The 21,055-nt window shown below is 42.3% G+C and overlaps 1 pseudogene; it reads left to right on the top strand.

Annotated features, from left to right (window-relative positions):
- The first annotated feature begins 19,237 nt into the window (after positions 1-19,237).
- Positions 19,238-19,356, top strand: LOC134897105 (5S ribosomal RNA; annotated as a pseudogene).
- Positions 19,357-21,055: the final 1,699 nt, after the last annotated feature.

The following is a 21,055-nucleotide window of genomic DNA, read 5'->3' as shown; positions in this document are numbered from 1 at the left end:
CCAAAGAGTTCAATCTTTGGGCCTAATTCAGATCTGATCGCAGCAGCAAATTTGTTAGCTAATAGGCAAAACCATGTGCACTGCAGGGGAGGCAGATATAACATGTGCAGAGAGAGTTATATTTGGGTGGGGTATGTTCAAACTGAAATCTAAATTGCAGTGTAAAAATAAAGCAGCCAGTATTTACCCTGCACAGAAACAAAATAACCCACCCAAATCTAACTGTCTCGGCACAAGTTATATCTGCCCCCCCTGCAGTGCACATGGTATTGCCCATTAGCTAACAAATCTGCTGCTGCGATCAAATCTGAATTAGGCCCCTTGTCTCATCAGCCCAGAGAATTTTGTTTCTCCTGGGCTGAGAGTCCTTCAGGTGCATTTTGTCAAACTCCAGGCGGGCTGCCATGTGCTTTTTTACTAAGGAGTGGCTTACGTCTGGCCACTCTACCATACAGATGCAGATGCACACTCCTAGCACTAAGAACACTCTATATTTGTGTACATATTGTACACTGGAAGGCAAGGCTTCCTTCCTCTGGTATTGGCACCCATCCCATTTACCCTCAGGTGTTTTAATTAGCTAGGTTCCTTTGACTTCATGCTTGGTTTGTGCTCAGACATGCACTGTCAAGTATGGGACCTTATGTAGACAGGTGTGTGCCTTTCCAAGTCATGTTCAATCAACTGAATTTACCGCAGGTGGACTCCAATTAAGCTGTAGGAACATCTCAAGGATGATCAGTGGAAACAGGATGCACCTGAGCTCAATTTTGAGCTTCATGGCAAAGGCTGTGAATACTTATGTACATGTGATTCCTTTGTTTTTTATTTTTAATAAATTTGCAAAAATCTCAAAAAAACTTTTTTTACATTGTCATTATGGGGTATTGTGTGTAGAATTTTGAGGGATAAAATTACTTTTAGAGATGAGCGGGTTCGGTTTCTTTGAATCCGAACCCGCACGAACTTCACTTTTTTTTTCACGGGTCCGAGCGACTCGGATCTTCCCGCCTTGCTCGGTTAACCCGAGCGCGCCCGAACGTCATCATGACGCTGTCGGATTCTCGCGAGGCTCGGATTCTATATAAGGAGCCGCGCGTCGCCGCCATTTTCACACGTGCATTGAGATTGATAGGGAGAGGACGTGGCTGGCGTCCTCTCCATTTAGATTAGATTTAGAAGAGAGAGAGAGAGAGAGATTGCTGTGATACTGTAGATTAGAAGAGAGTGCAGACAGAGTTTAGTGACTGACGACCACAGTGACCAGTGACCACCAGAGACAGTGCAGTTGTTTGTTTTATTTAATATATCCGTTCTCTGCCTGAAAAAAACGATACACAGTCACACAGTGACTCAGTCTGTGTGCACTGCTCAGCCCAGTGTGCTGCACATCAATGTATTGTATATAAAGCTTATAATTGTGGGGGAGACTGGGGAGCACTGCAGGTTGTTATAGCAGGAGCCAGGAGTACATGATAAATAATATTATATTAAAATTAAACAGTGCACACTTTTGCTGCAGGAGTGCCACTGCCAGTGTGACTAGTGGTGACCAGTGCCTGACCACCAGTATATTAGTAGTATTGTATACTATCTCTTTATCAACCAGTCTATATTAGCAGCAGACACAGTACAGTGCGGTAGTTCACGGCTGTGGCTACCTCTGTGTCGGCACTCGGCAGGCAGTCCGTCCATCCATAATTGTATTATAATATATACCACCTAACCGTGGTTTTTTTTTCATTCTTTATACCGTCGTCATACTAGTTGTTACGAGTATACTACTATCTCTTTATCAACCAGTGTACAGTGCGGTAGTTCACGGCTGTGGCTACCTCTGTGTCGGCACTCGGCAGGCAGTCCGTCCAACCATAATTGTATTATATACCACCTAACCGTGGTTTTTTTTTCATTCTTTATACCGTCGTCATGCTAGTTGTTACGAGTATACTACTATCTCTTTATCAACCAGTGAACAGTGCGGTAGTTCACGGCTGTGGCTACCTCTGTGTCGGCACTCGGCAGGCAGTCCGTCCATCCATAATTGTATTATAATATATACCACCTAACCGTGGTTTTTTTTTCATTCTTTATACCGTCGTCATACTAGTTGTTACGAGTATACTACTATCTCTTTATCAACCAGTGTACAGTGCGGTAGTTCACGGCTGTGGCTACCTCTGTGTCGGCACTCGGCAGGCAGTCCGTCCAACCATAATTGTATTATAATATATACCACCTAACCGTGGTTTTTTTTTCATTCTTTATACCGTCGTCATACTAGTTGTTACGAGTATACTACTATCTCTTTATCAACCAGTGTACAGTGCGGTAGTTCACGGCTGTGGCTACCTCTGTGTCGGCACTCGGCAGGCAGTCCGTCCAACCATAATTGTATTATAATATATACCACCTAACCGTGGTTTTTTTTTCATTCTTTATACCGTCGTCATACTAGTTGTTACGAGTATACTACTATCTCTTTATCAACCAGTGTACAGTGCGGTAGTTCACGGCTGTGGCTACCTCTGTGTCGGCACTCGGCAGGCAGTCCGTCCAACCATAATTGTATTATATACCACCTAACCGTGGTTTTTTTTTCATTCTTTATACCGTCGTCATACTAGTTGTTACGAGTATACTACTATCTCTTTATCAACCAGTGTACAGTGCGGTAGTTCACGGCTGTGGCTACCTCTGTGTCGGCACTCGGCAGGCAGTCCGTCCAACCATAATTGTATTATATACCACCTAACCGTGGTTTTTTTTTCATTCTTTATACCGTCGTCATACTAGTTGTTACGAGTATACTACTATCTCTTTATCAACCAGTGTACAGTGCGGTAGTTCACGGCTGTGGCTACCTCTGTGTCGGCACTCGGCAGGCAGTCCGTCCATCCATAATTGTATTATAATATATACCACCTAACCGTGTTTTTTTTTTCATTCTTTATACCGTCGTCATACTAGTTGTTACGAGTATACTACTATCTCTTTATCAACCAGTGTACAGTGCGGTAGTTCACGGCTGTGGCTACCTCTGTGTCGGCACTCGGCAGGCAGTCCGTCCAACCATAATTGTATTATAATATATACCACCTAACCGTGGTTTTTTTTTCATTCTTTATACCGTCGTCATACTAGTTGTTACGAGTATACTACTATCTCTTTATCAACCAGTGTACAGTGCGGTAGTTCACGGCTGTGGCTACCTCTGTGTCGGCACTCGGCAGGCAGTCCGTCCAACCATAATTGTATTATAATATATACCACCTAACCGTGGTTTTTTTTTCATTCTTTATACCGTCGTCATACTAGTTGTTACGAGTATACTACTATCTCTTTATCAACCAGTGTACAGTGCGGTAGTTCACGGCTGTGGCTACCTCTGTGTCGGCACTCGGCAGGCAGTCCGTCCATCCATAATTGTATTATATACCACCTAACCGTGGTTTTTTTATACCACCTAACCGTGGCAGTCCGTCCATAATTGTATACTAGTATCCAATCCATCCATCTCCATTGTTTACCTGAGGTGCCTTTTAGTTCTGCCTATAAAATATGGAGAACAAAAAAGTTGAGGTTCCAAAATTAGGGAAAGATCAAGATCCACTTCCACCTCGTGCTGAAGCTGCTGCCACTAGTCATGGCCGAGACGATGAAATGCCAGCAACGTCGTCTGCCAAGGCCGATGCCCAATGTCATAGTACAGAGCATGTCAAATCCAAAACACCAAATATCAGAAAAAAAAGGACTCCAAAACCTAAAATAAAATTGTCGGAGGAGAAGCGTAAACTTGCCAATATGCCATTTACCACACGGAGTGGCAAGGAACGGCTGAGGCCCTGGCCTATGTTCATGGCTAGTGGTTCAGCTTCACATGAGGATGGAAGCACTCAGCCTCTCGCTAGAAAACTGAAAAGACTCAAGCTGGCAAAAGCACCGCAAAGAACTGTGCGTTCTTTGAAATCCCAAATCCACAAGGAGAGTCCAATTGTGTCGGTTGCGATGCCTGACCTTCCCAACACTGGACGTGAAGAGCATGCGCCTTCCACCATTTGCACGCCCCCTGCAAGTGCTGGAAGGAGCACCCGCAGTCCAGTTCCTGATAGTCAGATTGAAGATGTCAGTGTTGAAGTACACCAGGATGAGGAGGATATGGGTGTTGCTGGCGCTGGGGAGGAAATTGACCAGGAGGATTCTGATGGTGAGGTGGTTTGTTTAAGTCAGGCACCCGGGGAGACACCTGTTGTCCGTGGGAGGAATATGGCCGTTGACATGCCAGGTGAAAATACCAAAAAAATCAGCTCTTCGGTGTGGAGGTATTTCACCAGAAATGCGGACAACAGGTGTCAAGCCGTGTGTTCCCTTTGTCAAGCTGTAATAAGTAGGGGTAAGGACGTTAACCACCTCGGAACATCCTCCCTTATACGTCACCTGCAGCGCATTCATAATAAGTCAGTGACAAGTTCAAAAACTTTGGGTGACAGCGGAAGCAGTCCACTGACCAGTAAATCCCTTCCTCTTGTAACCAAGCTCACGCAAACCACCCCACCAACTCCCTCAGTGTCAATTTCCTCCTTCCCCAGGAATGCCAATAGTCCTGCAGGCCATGTCACTGGCAAGTCTGACGAGTCCTCTCCTGCCTGGGATTCCTCCGATGCATCCTTGCGTGTAACGCCTACTGCTGCTGGCGCTGCTGTTGTTGCCGCTGGGAGTCGATGGTCATCCCAGAGGGGAAGTCGTAAGCCCACTTGTACTACTTCCAGTAAGCAATTGACTGTTCAACAGTCCTTTGCGAGGAAGATGAAATATCACAGCAGTCATCCTACTGCAAAGCGGATAACTGAGGCCTTGGCATCCTGGGTGGTGAGAAACGTGGTTCCGGTATCCATCATTACTGCAGAGCCAACTAGAGACTTGTTGGAGGTACTGTGTCCCCGGTACCAAATACCATCTAGGTTCCATTTCTCTAGGCAGGCGATACCGAAAATGTACACAGACCTCAGAAAAAGAGTCACCAGTGTCCTAAAAAATGCAGCTGTACCCAATGTCCACTTAACCACGGACATGTGGACAAGTGGAGCAGGGCAGGGTCAGGACTATATGACTGTGACAGCCCACTGGGTAGATGTATGGACTCCCGCCGCAAGAACAGCAGCGGCGGCACCAGTAGCAGCATCTCGCAAACGCCAACTCTTTCCTAGGCAGGCTACGCTTTGTATCACCGCTTTCCAGAATACGCACACAGCTGAAAACCTCTTACGGCAACTGAGGAAGATCATCGCGGAATGGCTTACCCCAATTGGACTCTCCTGTGGATTTGTGGCATCGGACAACGCCAGCAATATTGTGTGTGCATTAAATCTGGGCCAATTCCAGCACGTCCCATGTTTTGCACATACCTTGAATTTGGTGGTGCAGAATTTTTTTAAAAACGACAGGGGCGTGCAAGAGATGCTGTCGGTGGCCAGAAGAATTGCGGGACACTTTCGGCATACAGGCACCACGTACAGAAAACTGGAGCACCACCAAAAACTACTGAACCTGCCCTGCCATCATCTGAAGCAAGAAGTGGTAACGAGGTGGAATTCAACCCTCTATATGCTTCAGAGGTTGGAGGAGCAGCAAAAGGCCATTCAAGCCTATACAATTGAGCACGATATAGTAGGTGGAATGCACCTGTCTCAAGTGCAGTGGAGAATGATTTCAACGTTGTGCAAGGTTCTGATGCCCTTTGAACTTGCCACACGTGAAGTCAGTTCAGACACTGCCAGCCTGAGTCAGGTCATTCCCCTCATCAGGCTTTTGCAGAAGAAGCTGGAGGCATTGAAGGAGGAGCTAACACGGAGCGATTCCGCTAGGCATGTGGGACTTGTGGATGCAGCCCTTAATTCGCTTAACAAGGATTCACGGGTGGTCAATCTGTTGAAATCAGAGCACTACATTTTGGCCACCGTGCTCGATCCTAGATTTAAAGCCTACCTTGGATCTCTCTTTCCGGCAGACACAGGTCTGCTGGGGTTGAAAGACCTGCTGGTGACAAAATTGTCAAGTCAAGCGGAACGCGACCTGTCAACATCTCCTCCTTCACATTCTCCCGCAACTGGGGGTGCGAGGAAAAGGCTCAGAATTCCGAGCCCACCCGCTGGCGGTGATGCAGGGCAGTCTGGAGCGACTGCTGATGCTGACATCTGGTCCGGACTGAAGGACCTGACAACGATTACGGACATGTCGTCTACTGTCACTGCATATGATTCTCTCAACATTGATAGAATGGTGGAGGATTATATGAGTGACCGCATCCAAGTAGGCACGTCACACAGTCCGTACTTATACTGGCAGGAAAAAGAGGCAATTTGGAGGCCCTTGCACAGACTGGCTTTATTCTACCTAAGTTGCCCTCCCACAAGTGTGTACTCCGAAAGAGTGTTTAGTGCCGCCGCTCACCTTGTCAGCAATCGGCGTACGAGGTTACATCCAGAAAATGTGGAGAAGATGATGTTCATTAAAATGAATTATAATCAATTCCTCCGCGGAGACATTGACCAGCAGCAATTGCCTCCACAAAGTACACAGGGAGCTGAGATGGTGGATTCCAGTGGGGACGAATTGATAATCTGTGAGGAGGGGGATGTACACGGTGATATATCGGAGGGTGAAGATGAGGTGGACATCTTGCCTCTGTAGAGCCAGTTTGTGCAAGGAGAGATTAATTGCTTCTTTTTTGGGGTGGGTCCAAACCAACCCGTCATATCAGTCACAGTCGTGTGGCAGACCCTGTCACTGAAATGATGGGTTGGTTAAAGTGTGCATGTCCTGTTTTGTTTATACAACATAAGGGTGGGTGGGAGGGCCCAAGGATAATTCCATCTTGCACCTCTTTTTTCTTTTCTTTTTCTTTGCATCATGTGCTGTTTGGGGAGGGTTTTTTGGAAGGGACATCCTGCGTGACACTGCAGTGCCACTCCTAGATGGGCCCGGTGTTTGTGTCGGCCACTAGGGTCGCTAATCTTACTCACACAGCTACCTCATTGCGCCTCTTTTTTTCTTTGCGTCATGTGCTGTTTGGGGAGGGTTTTTTGGAAGGGACATCCTGCGTGACACTGCAGTGCCACTCCTAGATGTGCCCGGTGTTTGTGTCGGCCACTAGGGTCGCTAATCTTACTCACACAGCTACCTCATTGCGCCTCTTTTTTTCTTTGCGTCATGTGCTGTTTGGGGAGGGTTTTTTGGAAGGGACATCCTGCGTGACACTGCAGTGCCACTCCTAGATGTGCCCGGTGTTTGTGTCGGCCACTAGGGTCGCTAATCTTACTCACACAGTCAGCTACCTCATTGCGCCTCTTTTTTTCTTTGCGTCATGTGCTGTTTGGGGAGGGTTTTTTGGAAGGGCCATCCTGCGTGACACTGCAGTGCCACTCCTAGATGGGCCCGGTGTTTGTGTCGGCCACTAGGGTCGCTAATCTTACTCACACAGCTACCTCATTGCGCCTCTTTTTTTCTTTGCGTCATGTGCTGTTTGGGGAGGGTTTTTTGGAAGGGACATCCTGCGTGACACTGCAGTGCCACTCCTAGATGTGCCCGGTGTTTGTGTCGGCCACTAGGGTCGCTAATCTTACTCACACAGTCAGCTACCTCATTGCGCCTCTTTTTTTCTTTGCGTCATGTGCTGTTTGGGGAGGGTTTTTTGGAAGGGACATCCTGCGTGACACTGCAGTGCCACTCCTAGATGTGCCCGGTGTTTGTGTCGGCCACTAGGGTCGCTAATCTTACTCACACAGTCAGCTACCTCATTGCGCCTCTTTTTTTCTTTGCGTCATGTGCTGTTTGGGGAGGGTTTTTTGGAAGGGCCATCCTGCGTGACACTGCAGTGCCACTCCTAGATGGGCCCGGTGTTTGTGTCGGCCACTAGGGTCGCTAATCTTACTCACACAGCTACCTCATTGCGCCTCTTTTTTTCTTTGCGTCATGTGCTGTTTGGGGAGGGTTTTTTGGAAGGGACATCCTGCGTGACACTGCAGTGCCACTCCTAGATGGGCCCGGTGTTTGTGTCGGCCACTAGGGTCGCTTATCTTACTCACACAGCGACCTCGGTGCAAATTTTAGGACTAAAAATAATATTGTGAGGTGTGAGGTATTCAGAATAGACTGAAAATGAGTGTAAATTATGGTTTTTGAGGTTAATAATACTTTGGGATCAAAATGACCCCCAAATTCTATGATTTAAGCTGTTTTTTAGTGTTTTTGGAAAAAAACACCCTAATCCAAAACACACCCGAATCCGACAAAAATAATTCGGTGAGGTTTTGCCAAAACGCGTTCGAACCCAAAACACGGCCGCGGAACCGAACCCAAAACCAAAACACAAAACCCGAAAAATTTCAGGCGCTCATCTCTAATTACTTTATTCCATTTTGGAATAAGGCTGTAACATAACAAACTGTGGAAAAAGTGAAGCGCTGTGAATACTTTCCATATGCACTGTATCTCTCACAAGCAGACCGCAGGTTGTACAGTGTGTAAAAACTTAGTGCAGGTGTAGTGTTTGAATAAGCAATACGACTGGAGTAAGGAACTTCCTTATTTAACTCACTTGGGATTTTCTTCTGTATAGAAAGAAGGGAAGGGTCATTGTGTAAGACTGCATTCCATCAGCTTAGACATTACTGTAGCTCTTCCTTCCATTATTATCCCCCTTTATCACTATATGCAGCATTCACACAGAAGAACAAGGCTGTGATCTATGGACTAATACGAAGAAACAAAGGAGGAAGCCACAGCTGTGGGTAAGAATTGATATGCTGACCGATCTCTCGCTTTGTGAATAACTATTGAAGATGCAAAGTGACTCTCAAGTCAAAGATGGAAAATGCAGCTAAAAACAGCTGTTTGAAGTGCAGATGCTTCAAGTGTACCCAGTGTTATTATTCTAGAGAAGGGAACAACAGAGTCGTAACTAGGGTGGTGTAGAGTGAACCACTGCACACAGCACTGCAGGGTAGGGAGTCACCATTGGTGGCAATTATTATTTATCTGTTGTAATTACTTTCATTTGTAGCGACCCTCCTCTTTGAAGCCTGGCATCTCCTGACTGCCCCGCTCTCCTTCCCCCACCCTTTTCCCCGCTAATACCTATACAACATTCACAAACTTAACTTGAGAGCTCCTTGTTATTCAGTCACACTGACCTTTATTGCATTTCAAGATGCTGACATTCCCAGGATTCGAACCCATCACCTGTGGCCTTACAGTCAGACAATCTATTCATGAGCCATCTGACCTTGCACAGAAAGTTGGAGAATTCTATTTGAAGCTCACCTTGTACTTCAGGAAAAATTGATCAGCATTGCAGCTGAGCAGAACTGTGTAGTGTGTGGCTGCTAGAGATTGGATGTGTGTCTGCACACTACATACAGTAGATCTGCTCAATTGCAATGTTGATTATTTATTACAAAGCACAAGTAGATTCATATACTGTAGTTAGAAATCTTATCATTTCTATGCAGGATCAAATACTGTAGCTCAATGAGTAGGGCGTTTAACTGGAATGAAGCAAATTATGGGTTTGCATCTTGGGTATGGCAGTATACTGAAATGTGTTATTGATTAAAGGGTATTGTAACTAAATAACAAAGAGCTCTCAAGTTAAGTGCATGAATGTGGTATAAAGAGGATTTCTATCTCCTTGCAGTGTTCTATCGATGTGTCTGTATAATAAAAATTATTTATATATAGCCCTCACTCACTCACTCACTCACTCCATCACTGACTCATAGGGTGTAGTAGTGTATGCCGGCGGCCGGGTTCCCGGCGACCAGCATACCGGCGCCAGAATCCCGACCGCCGACATACCGACAGCTGGGCGAGCGCAAATGAGCCCCTTGCGGGCTCGCTGCGGGCACGGTGGCGCTATTTATTCTCCCTCCAGGGGGGTCGTGGACCCCCACGAGGGAGAATAAATGTTGGTATGCCGGCGGTCGGGATTCCGGCACCGGGATGCTGGACGTCGGGAGCCCGGCCGCCGGCATACAGAAGACCACCCGACTCATGACTTCCCGATATGTTAGGAACATGAAATGTAACATAGGTATTCTTCAGGTGGGAAATAGAAAAACAAAGTAAATAGAATTTTAATAAACCTCCCCTAAGGGGATGAAAAGGGGGTTGACATAATTATGTAATTACTGATGCGTGGCTAGCATTGCGTGAACTATAATGACCAGACAGACAACCAGATCAAATTTTGGATTGCACCTCCAGTGTGTAGAATTTACTGTAATAAACTGCAAAAATGCTCCTGTCACTTTTTACCGTTTCTGCTACGGCTGCTCCATTAAGACGTCTCAATTTTACATTTCTATAGATGTACCAAATTTTTAACACTCATTCATATGCACCGTGAAAATCAGAAAAGAGGGAATTTTATTTTTATGCCTCCTTAATTATTCATTCTATCTCAGCTATAGTTCATTGATAATTTTGTCAGATGGATTGTTTTATTAAAACATATATGAAACCTCATCTTCCAATCTGAATAGCTCCACAGTATAGATACAATTTAGGAATATCACATCTATTATGCATTTGTGACTGTTTCAATGTATTTCAATTAGGTGTTATAAAAGCACCCTATATTTATATGACAGTAAGATCATGTTCTACATTACATTTATAATTCTTTTAATGTCTATGCAAGCTGATTACCATGAGAGCTAATGACTACCAGCTTCAATTTTAATGTGTGTACAATTGGATTTTAATACATGTCTAAACATCCCAATCGCCATTGTTTGTCCTACTTTATATGAAACTGTGGTATGTATTTTTTATTGTTACACTCTGGTCTGTAAATGATTGATTAACCTCATGCCTAGTCCTTGTCATTACCACCCCCCTTTTCCTCCTTTTCACAGAGATCAGGTATTCTAGTGCAACAACAGCCCAAACTCCTGGATCCAGTTGTTTTTAACTATTGATGATCATTGTCCCTCTAGTTTATTCTGGTATGTCATCCTTAAAAAAATATTTTTAGATAAACACACTTTCAACACACATAACACATAAACACACTTTCAACACACATAATATATAAACTTTTTTATCATATAGTTATCACCTTGCCCTTTTTGGGATAAAGGATTCTTCACTATTTTAAAGAATGCTATACACATTTTAGGTTAGTATTACTTAAGAACTTATAACATTGCTTGAGTTCTTTTTACACTGGCACATTTCTAACAGAAATTATTTCTGATTAATAGATGCACTGAACTGGTCTCAAAACTGGTCTCAGAGGTGATTGCTAGGAAATGACGGCCTTCAATAAACTGCAGCGAGCGATCAGGTCGGAATGACCGCCTATATCTTCAAAATTGAAGAATAAAACTGCCTAATCTATTTTAATTATTTTTCGGTGATTCATTACATGGTGAGAGGCCCCAATTTGGGGAGCCCACAAAAAGGTCAAAGAACTTGAGAAATCCTCTGGATAAAAACTCTGAATTGGTTTCTTTACAATCAGCAAACTCATATTGACTAGCGCACTCTGGATAGATAGATAGATAGATAGATAGATAGATAGATAGATAGATAGATAGATAGATAGATAGATAGATAGATAGATATGGAACACAATTTCTGAGGGCGCAAATATTAGTCGGAATCAGGAATATTAAAGAACAATATAAAATATGTAAAATTTATTCACAATTTCCACATAACAGATGTCAAAGTCGAAAAATATTGCAGTACACACATCACGTACAAACTACACACAGATGGCCTCCATACGCGTACTTGCTCTGCCGTGCATGTGCATATTCGCAATCTGCGTATGGTCGCTCCCGCGGACATGCGCATTAGCGCGTGGTATGAGTATTTACGGTAGAGTTTGTGAACACATGGAAAAGCCATCAAAACACATTACATATTTAATCCAAATAGTGCACATTTTACACATAGCCTCCCTGCACCACAGCAGCAAGTTACAACAGTTTAAATGGTTTCAGAACAAAGGGATTCACCTTTACAGGATAGGAGGGGACAGACCAAGGTTATAAGGTGGTGTTTGGTATCCAGCTGTAGGATATTTTAAGGGTAATATTTCTATATGGAGAAATACCGCACTGGTGGTAGAATATAGTGAAATAAATCAAGTCAAAAATAGCCAAAATCCATAGATATAAGGAAACACAAAGTCTTCAAATATAGTTTGGCGGTGCACCCCGAGTCAATGAAACTGTAAGTAAACAGTGAGGAGAAAAAAGAGACTCTTTTGTGGGCGCACTCTTTACTACAAGACAATAATGTAAATATTACATAATGGGAATATGGAGAAAATCTAGATATAAAATATAACTTTTATTGGCATCATATAGTAAAAGGGTATGTGGTCTTCAAATAAGGTGACATTCAATGTATACAAAAATAATTATTTTATTCTCAGTAACACAAACAGATAATGTGTAAATAATTGTACAAATAGTAACAGGTCAATGCTAAAATTAGCATAATAGTTCTATCCTTCGTCTAATCAGCAAGCAAATTATCACTGCAATTAGATTTGGCATTGTCATAGGGCCAACTAGCTGAGGCAGCCCCAGATTCTTCCTTAGGCGTCACACGCTATATTCTTTCATTTATATATTTTCTCATACATATCATTCTTTCCAGATTTATGCAATCGGGACCTATTATGCTAATTTTAGCATTGACCTGTTACTATTTGTACAATTATTTACACATTATCTGTTTGTGTTACTGAGAATAAAATAATAATTTTTGTATACATTGAATGTCACCTTATTTGAAGACCACATACCCTTTTACTATATGATGCCAATAAAAGTTATATTTTATATCTAGATTTTCTCCATATTCCCATTATGTAATATTTACATTATTGTCTTGTAGTAAAGAGTGCGCCCACAAAAGAGTCTCTTTTTTCTCCTCACTGTTTACTTACAGTTTCATTGACTCGGGGTGCACCGCCAAACTATATTTGAAAACTTTGTGTTTCCTTATATCTATGGATTTTGGCTATTTTTGACTTGATTTATTTCACTATATTCTACCACCAGTGCGGTATTTCTCCATATACAAATAGCTTGTTTACTGAGTATATCTCAGTTTCCATACCCTGCACGGTGATCTATTTATACCTATTACTCATCTCATTATCAAGGATCTCTTTCCTTTTCTTCTTTTTGTTAAAAGCATCAGGAGTTACGAATACTCCAATATTTGGTGACCATCAATACTGGTCACACAAACCTATATTCGCAGCCACATCAAAGACTATGACCACATTCTCATTAAAAACAGAGCTTATACCAAAACGTAGAAACTTGGAAGACTTAGGTGATATTTTCTCTGACACCTCTCCTAACCTGGGTGCTCCAAATGATTGGAGACCTGACCTCTCCAAACTACAGAAAAGCCTACAAAGAAGGGTAAGACTGACTTGGGACATTACCACGTTGGAAAATTACCATAAGACCAAAATTTACCCAAGAGGCCTACGCCCTCGAGTCTTTCCTTCTTTTCCTTTGGCCACAGAAAATTTGAAGACCGAGTGGGAATCTGTCTTATTAAAATGCTCCCATGAATTAACTCTGATCCTCATCAAACACGACAATTTAGTCCTTGATCAGGTTGAAAAAAGCATTGAAGAGCTAGGTAAAACCCTGGAAATTTGGGAGAAGGATCCTGCCTTTCAGAATTCCTTTGATAAATACAAGAAAGATCTGAACACCTATGAGACAACCATCATAGAACGTAAAAGGAATAAATTCCTCAGGGATAAAAACGACTTCTCTCAAGGAAATATCTTTCGGTGGAACTTCAGTACCCCAAGAGGGAGAGGCAGACCCCCAAGGGAGAATATCAGCTCTTCCGAAGTAGAATCCTCTTACAGTGAGGATTCCTCCACAGAACTGTTGGAAACTGGAGCTCAAGCCCCTAAGCACTACAATAGTGAGGATCCTTTTTTAGGGAGAGGACAATATCCAAAAAACAGAAACAAGCAAAGAGGAAGACAAGACGAGGGGGGACAAAACACAAACAGAAATCGAGACTGGGATACTCCAAGAACCTCTCATTACCCCATACGCAACACCAGGAAGCGTTAAGTACGGACAATTTACAGATTATCAATCTGAGCACCCGAATTCCAACGGAAGACCAATTAGCAATCCTGAGTAAAGGATTATCATTTTCACCTTCTCTGCCATTCAACAGGTTGATGTGGGAAAAGGACCTGAGACTCTTTGGTCGTAAACTAGTATTGAAAAAATTCTTTGCCAAATCCTCCGGCACTGATCAGATAGATACATCATTAGCTGTCCTCACAGGTTCTCCGTCCATCGTACCTCATTCGCAAGAATCATTAACCTCTGCATCATCAACTATATCATTTTCTGAGGAAGAATTAACAGCAATCAGGTTGTTGGAAGAACTTTATATGGAATCTCCATCCAATTCAATATCTGCTCCCAACACCAGACCAGCATGTAAAGTCAAGTCTACCTTCTTTCCCCCGGACACAAATAGTCCGGAAATAAAGATATTTTTGGATCTTGTATCGAGGGAATTTGATGAAATCCATACCAATTCAAAGAAAAGATGTCTCTCTAGAAATCTGAAATACAGAGAAAGACAGGCCCTCAAGGAAATTCAAGCCTGGCACGATATTATTATCAAGCCCTCAGACAAAGGGGGCAATATCGTGTTATGGCCCACCGAAATGTATGAAGAGGAAGCAAGGAGACAGTTACAGGATTCTTCCTGTTATATAAAAATACCATTAAACCCGACAGCTAAATTTCAAAAACAGTACATGCACATGGTGGAGGAAGCACTGGCCATCGGAACCATCACTCAGCAGGAAGCTAATTACCTTACAGTTACCAACCCCAAAGTTCCCACATTCTACCTCCTACCTAAGGTGCATAAAAATATCGAAAAACCCCCTGGGAGACCTATTGTCTCTGGTAAAGGGGGTCTCCTGGAGATACCCAGTAAGTTCCTAGATCTACACCTTAGGGAACATGTTTTGACATTACCGTCCTACTTGCAGGACACATCGGATCTTCTAAGAAAATTACATGATGTCTGCCTGGATGACAATTGTATCCTGGTAACTCTGGATGTGGAAGCTCTGTACAGCAGTATTTCCCATCATCAAGGAATTCAAGCAACCAAATTCTTCCTCGACATGAAAGAGCAAAACGAATTCAATGATTTCTTGTGCGAAATGTTAAGCTTTGTACTTAATAAGAATTATTTCACATTTGGTGACCAATTCTTTCAGCAAGTCCGTGGGACAGCCATGGGAGCAGCGTGTGCGCCCACCTACGCCAACTTATTTCTTGGCTGGTGGGAACAAACTACAGTGTTCTGTGAGGAAAACCATGAGTACACACAGCACATACAAACTTGGCTTAGGTACATAGACGATATTCTGCTAATCTGGGAAGGTAATGAACAGCTCCTGCTAGACTTTATTAACCACCTGAACAACAATGATCTCAACATCTTCTTGACCCATACAATAAGTAAGAACCAAGTACCATTTCTGGACCTGAAGATCTACAAGGCAGACATAGGTACATTGGCCACGGAACTATATCGAAAGGACACTGCTACTAACAGTATTTTATACCAAACAAGCTCGCATTTTCCACCCACCATTGAAAATATCCCTAAAGGTGAATTTCTTAGAAAAAGACGCAACTGCACAGAAAACAGTGTGTACAAACAAAAAAGCAGTGAACTCTCAACACGGTTACAAGCCCATGGGTACAGCAAACGTTCCCTCAAGAGAGCCCAAAAATCGGTTCTCAAAATTAATAGGGATACACTGATTTTTCAGGAGAAGACCAAGGCCAAAAGTGAAGATTCCAATATTCGATTTGTGGGCACTTTTTGCCCTGAATGGCGTCAAGTCAAAAAAGCGATTCAGAAACATCTCCCAGTCTTACATATTGATGCAGATCTATCATCCCTTCTTGATACCACCCCTCAGATAAGCTGGAGAAGGTCTAGAAATATCAAAGATATGCTCGTTCGGAGTCACTATATTCGAAAACCCACAAAATCAGGATCCATAATAGGATCTTTCCCTTGTGGCCAATGTAGAGCTTGCCCTCAGATCCAGATAACAGACCGAGTCAAAGACAAATGGGGAGGAGACATCCCCCTAAAACAGTTTTTCAATTGCGACACGCAAGGTCTAGTTTACTGTCTGATTTGCAGCTGTAATCTACGATATGTTGGCATGACAACAAGGAAATTTAAAACCAGAATCCTTGAGCACATGGGTACAATTCGGAATGCCACATCGGATCTAGAGAAAGGGAAGAAACTAACATCTGTTGCAAGACACTTCCATGCTCACCACCAGGATTCTCCACATGAGTTACATGCATTTGGGCTTGAGAAATTGCACCTTGGAATACGTGGAGGTGATCTAAGCAAAGAGCTCATTAAGAAAGAGAGCGAGTGGACATTTAAATTGGGAGGTTTAAAACCAATGGGTCTCAATGAATATATCAACTACAGTGTCTTCTTGTAAATTTATCCAACACATTTATCCTAGTGTCTTCCAGCAAACCATACACTATTAACAGTCAGTCCTACTTGGTCCCCCATTTTTCCCCATTTCTTCCCCCTCCCCCTCCCCTTTCTTCCCTCCCCATCTATTATATTCTCCCCGGTGCACCTCTTATTTAGGTTTGACTACACATATCATGCCCCCATCATACCCCAATTACCTCCTTCTCTTTCACTAACTATTCTACACATAATGGTCCAACTACAGATTCAACCCTCATCCCTAATAGGGACCGTATTTTCACCATATTCCACATATAATTATTGATTCACTCCACATTAGGGACCGCAATTTTTACCATCTTCTACCACTATTTTCTATGCTTGTTCCTCCCCTAACAACACCCCTCCCTCCCTTATCACAGTCATCCTAGTCCACAATGTCAGCATAGGATTTCACCATAAGATCATACATTGCACTCACCTATCAATCCTCCTTCCTTCCCTCCTAGTTTCCTCCATCTTCTCCCCCCCTCTTCCTCCCGCCCCCTTTCCTTTTATTTTATATTTATATTTATTTTTATTTTTATATTTATTTTTATTTGTATATTTATTTTTATTTTTATTTTTATTTATTTTTATTTTTATTTTTATCTTTATTTTTATTTTCATTTTTATATTTATTATTATATTTATTTTTATTTATATTTATTCTTATTTTTATTTTATTTTATATTTTAATTTTAATTTATTATTTATTCTTTAGTATTTTATTATTTTCTTCTCTTTTCTTTTCTTTTCTTATATTTATGTTCATGATTATAATTATTATTATTATTTTTATTTTCGTTGTATCTATAATTTTTATCTAATATTCACTTATCATTAATAATTAACCATTATTTCAACTGGGAGGGGCTCCAGAGTCCATGGGGACCATATTCTTTGTCTTGAATTCCCCTGTGGATAAGTCATGTATGTTGGTTATTCACCCACCCAAGCAAGACTCAAATTTGCACATGAGAGGTGTGTGTCTATATACAGGCATGTGCATGTACATACATATGCATATTCAATAACCACTTCCCAGTCTTATTCTCCATATGCTATATTTTTCTAGGTATTAACCTGTTCAGATCATCCATAATACCAATCATGCTACGCAACATATATTTAATCATCCATTTGTCTGCTAAGTCTTATTGGCTGCTATACGAAATAGCCTTTTTTGACTGCTATACTGGATAGTTTCATGGTCTATATTTTATTCTTTTCCCTCTTCCCTTCTTCCCTCCACCCTATTTTAACTATCTGTGTATGTATTACAGAATTAACTGTTTTTGTTTTTACTTTTTCTTATATTTCCTCGATGGGGCATCGTCTTTTTGTCTACTGAGTCCGACTATATACATTATCACGCAACCATGGAGCCTGCAAACCATTATGAATCACAGCTGAGAATGATCTTACTTATCCGCCACAGCTGCAGTGCCGGTCATGTGATACAATTGGTTAGAGAATCGGCTCATATAGAGCCTGCCGTGACTCAATTTGCAACAGGAAGTGATCAAGCCCGTGCAACGGGTGAAACGCGTCTTCCATGTGCCTCGTGGGTCCCCATTTTCTGGTGAATGCCGTCCATCCATCGTATACAGCCGTCGCCTTGCTGCCCAGTGTCCGTATCAGCTGCCATGTGCTAAATCGCTGATTCTCTGCACCGCTAATGAGCCGCATCATAATCAGCCGTTGTCTCGCTGCCCAGTGTTCGTCACAGCCCTGCTGAGTCACATCATCGGGTCCGTCCTCTCATCACAACCCGATCTCAACAAGCCTCTTTGGTGAACATACAGCCGTCCTGGAACATGAACTTTTTACCTCAGAACGCTATATGAGAAGCAGGACCATTACTTATACCTGGGACCATTTCCTCGACCACCTCGCGGGTAATATCATACCACTTACAAATTCAAAACCCCTTTGACATAGCTTTACCTTATGAATCGTTAATTCAACCGCTGGCTGTGCTGACAATTCATTCATGCATTTATTTAATTAACTAGACAACTTACTGATACAATTGGATGTAATTGATTCATTGATAGGATCTATAATAGTTATATCCTTAGATCTGCGGGTCCTCTGTGACTGGGAACCTGCAGTATTTACTAAGTATCTTTTTTCCCTTTTCAGCACAAACAGGGAGCATTTTGCAACATTGCTGCAACATTTAATAACCTTTATCATGCTCCTTTGCATTTTCAGACCAGTAGGTTAGTGGGTCCTGGGTGACCCAACATCAGCATCATTTATCAAGAGTATCTCATTCCCCCAACCTTCTTTTGGAGCTCTAACAGGGAGCACTGTAAACCTTACGGTTACATTTCAAAATTCTGTTGCAGGGTCTGTTGCACTCAGGTGAAGAATTCCTCAGTCGTTATCATCTGTTAATGTGTACAGATAACAGCAACCTCAGTCGTATTAAACTGTATATATTAATTTACATGTACAGTTGATTGGTACCATTATCTGATTTTTCATCCTGTATTTCTCTTTCGTGGACTCTCACCACTGATTCAGGGGTCACCCCTGTCTAACATTGGCAGCAGATCCATCTTTTACTTTCTACTAAATATTTAGTGAACTCTCATCAGTGATTCCAGAGCCCTCGCTGTCATCCGCAATCCCCTACTACCATACCACACTGTAAACGCCCGAAACCGTCCGATCTTGGAAGCTAATCAGTGTCGGGCTGGGTCAGTACTCAAGTGGGTGACCATTGAGGAATACCCAGTGTTGTAGAGCTTACTTTGGTCCGTCATGCTCTGAGTCTAACGCTGACAGCAGATTCACACTTATCCTTTCTTTACCTGTTCTATCCTTCGTCTAATCAGCAAGCAAATTATCACTACAATTAGATTTGGCATTGTCATAGGGCCAACTAGCTGAGGCAGCCCCAGATTCTTCCTTAGGCGTCACACGCTATATTCTTTCATTTATATATTTTCTCATACATAGCATTCTTTCCAGATTTATGCAATCGGGACCTATTATGCTAATTTTAGCATTGACCTGTTACTATTTGTACAATTATTTACACATTATCTGTTTGTGTTATTGAGAATAAAATAATAATTTTTGTATACATTGAATGTCACCTTATTTGAAGACCACATACCCTTTTACTATATGATGCCAATAAAAGTTATATTTTATATCTAGATTTTCTCCATATTCCCATTATGTAATATTTACATTATTGTCTTGTAGTAAAGAGTGCGCCCACAAAAGAGTCTCTTTTTTCTCCTCACTGTTTACTTAAGGGTAATATTTCGGTGTTGGTCTGCGGAAGATCGCATGTTCCTGCGGATAGTTATGTGCAGGAGCAGAATATAGATATAAACTGTATTTACTGTACATTATGTATGCGGTGGGAATCCAGAGGAGACCACCCACAAGAGCAGTTGGAACAGACATCGCCCACCTATTCAAACCGACCTATGACCTCTCCTGTACTATAAATGACCATCCCTGTGTCCAGTGGACAAAGAGATTACAGTATCCATTGTGTTGAGTTTTGGAAGAATTGTATAAAGAGAGCCTGCTGCAGGCCTGGTCAGACACAAGACTCACAAAGTTATCTATCAGATGACTGAGGACCAGACTGGGTAGCGCGGTGAATCCAAACACGTATGTACCATTGATTGTAGCCATTATTCTGTTGTATTGTATTGTTTGTATTGTAACCCCTTTTCAGCAATAATACGCTGTGGTGTCGGAACCCAGCATTTTAAATAGCAAACCAGTGTCGTGTTTTCCTTTCCCTGCTAAGGTTTAGAGTATAATACTATCGTTTGCATTGCTGTTTTAGGGTTGGTGGTGTATCTCTGGGTGTGTACGCACTGTGTGTACTTTGTACCATCAGCGCAGCGTTTGTACACAAAGTCCGTACACGGTACGGGACTCTGTACGCTAATAGCGTAAAATGTACGTAGAGTGTGTACTAAGTATAGCGGCCGTAGCGGGTCCATGGTAAAGTGTATTTAAAGTGTGTTTAAGGTATAGCTTTTCATTCCTGTATATAAATCAGCATTATCAATTGGAGGCATCGTCCGGTTTTCCACATACCCACAGCCTAACAGGTCACAGCAGACTTAATCTATCAGCAAAAGGGTGGACAGGTATCCTACGTAACCTTTTCTTGGTCGTTGGATACACTGAAAACCATATTTGTTTGCTGATTAGATGACGTCTGCTCTGTATGGTTTGTAGGGATGCTGGTAGAACCCGCAAAACATACAGGAAAAAAGCTATTTAAAAATCTGTGGGATTTTTTTTTTGGCGCGAAAAAGCGCACACCCATACTTTGCATACCCGCTCACATTGTTGCCATAGGACTCATTACTAGATTAATTTAGATCTGTGTGAAACCGAATACATTTGTTGCTATATAGTTAAAACTAAAAATAAGTATTTAAGGAAGTAAGAGTAAAATCACAAAACG

The sequence above is a fragment of the Pseudophryne corroboree genome, chromosome 3, assembly GCF_028390025.1.
Source record: "Pseudophryne corroboree isolate aPseCor3 chromosome 3, aPseCor3.hap2, whole genome shotgun sequence".
NCBI classification, from domain to species: domain Eukaryota; kingdom Metazoa; phylum Chordata; class Amphibia; order Anura; family Myobatrachidae; genus Pseudophryne; species Pseudophryne corroboree.
Note: the sequence above shows the minus strand (reverse complement) of the source record. Positions and strands in the feature narration are given on the sequence as shown.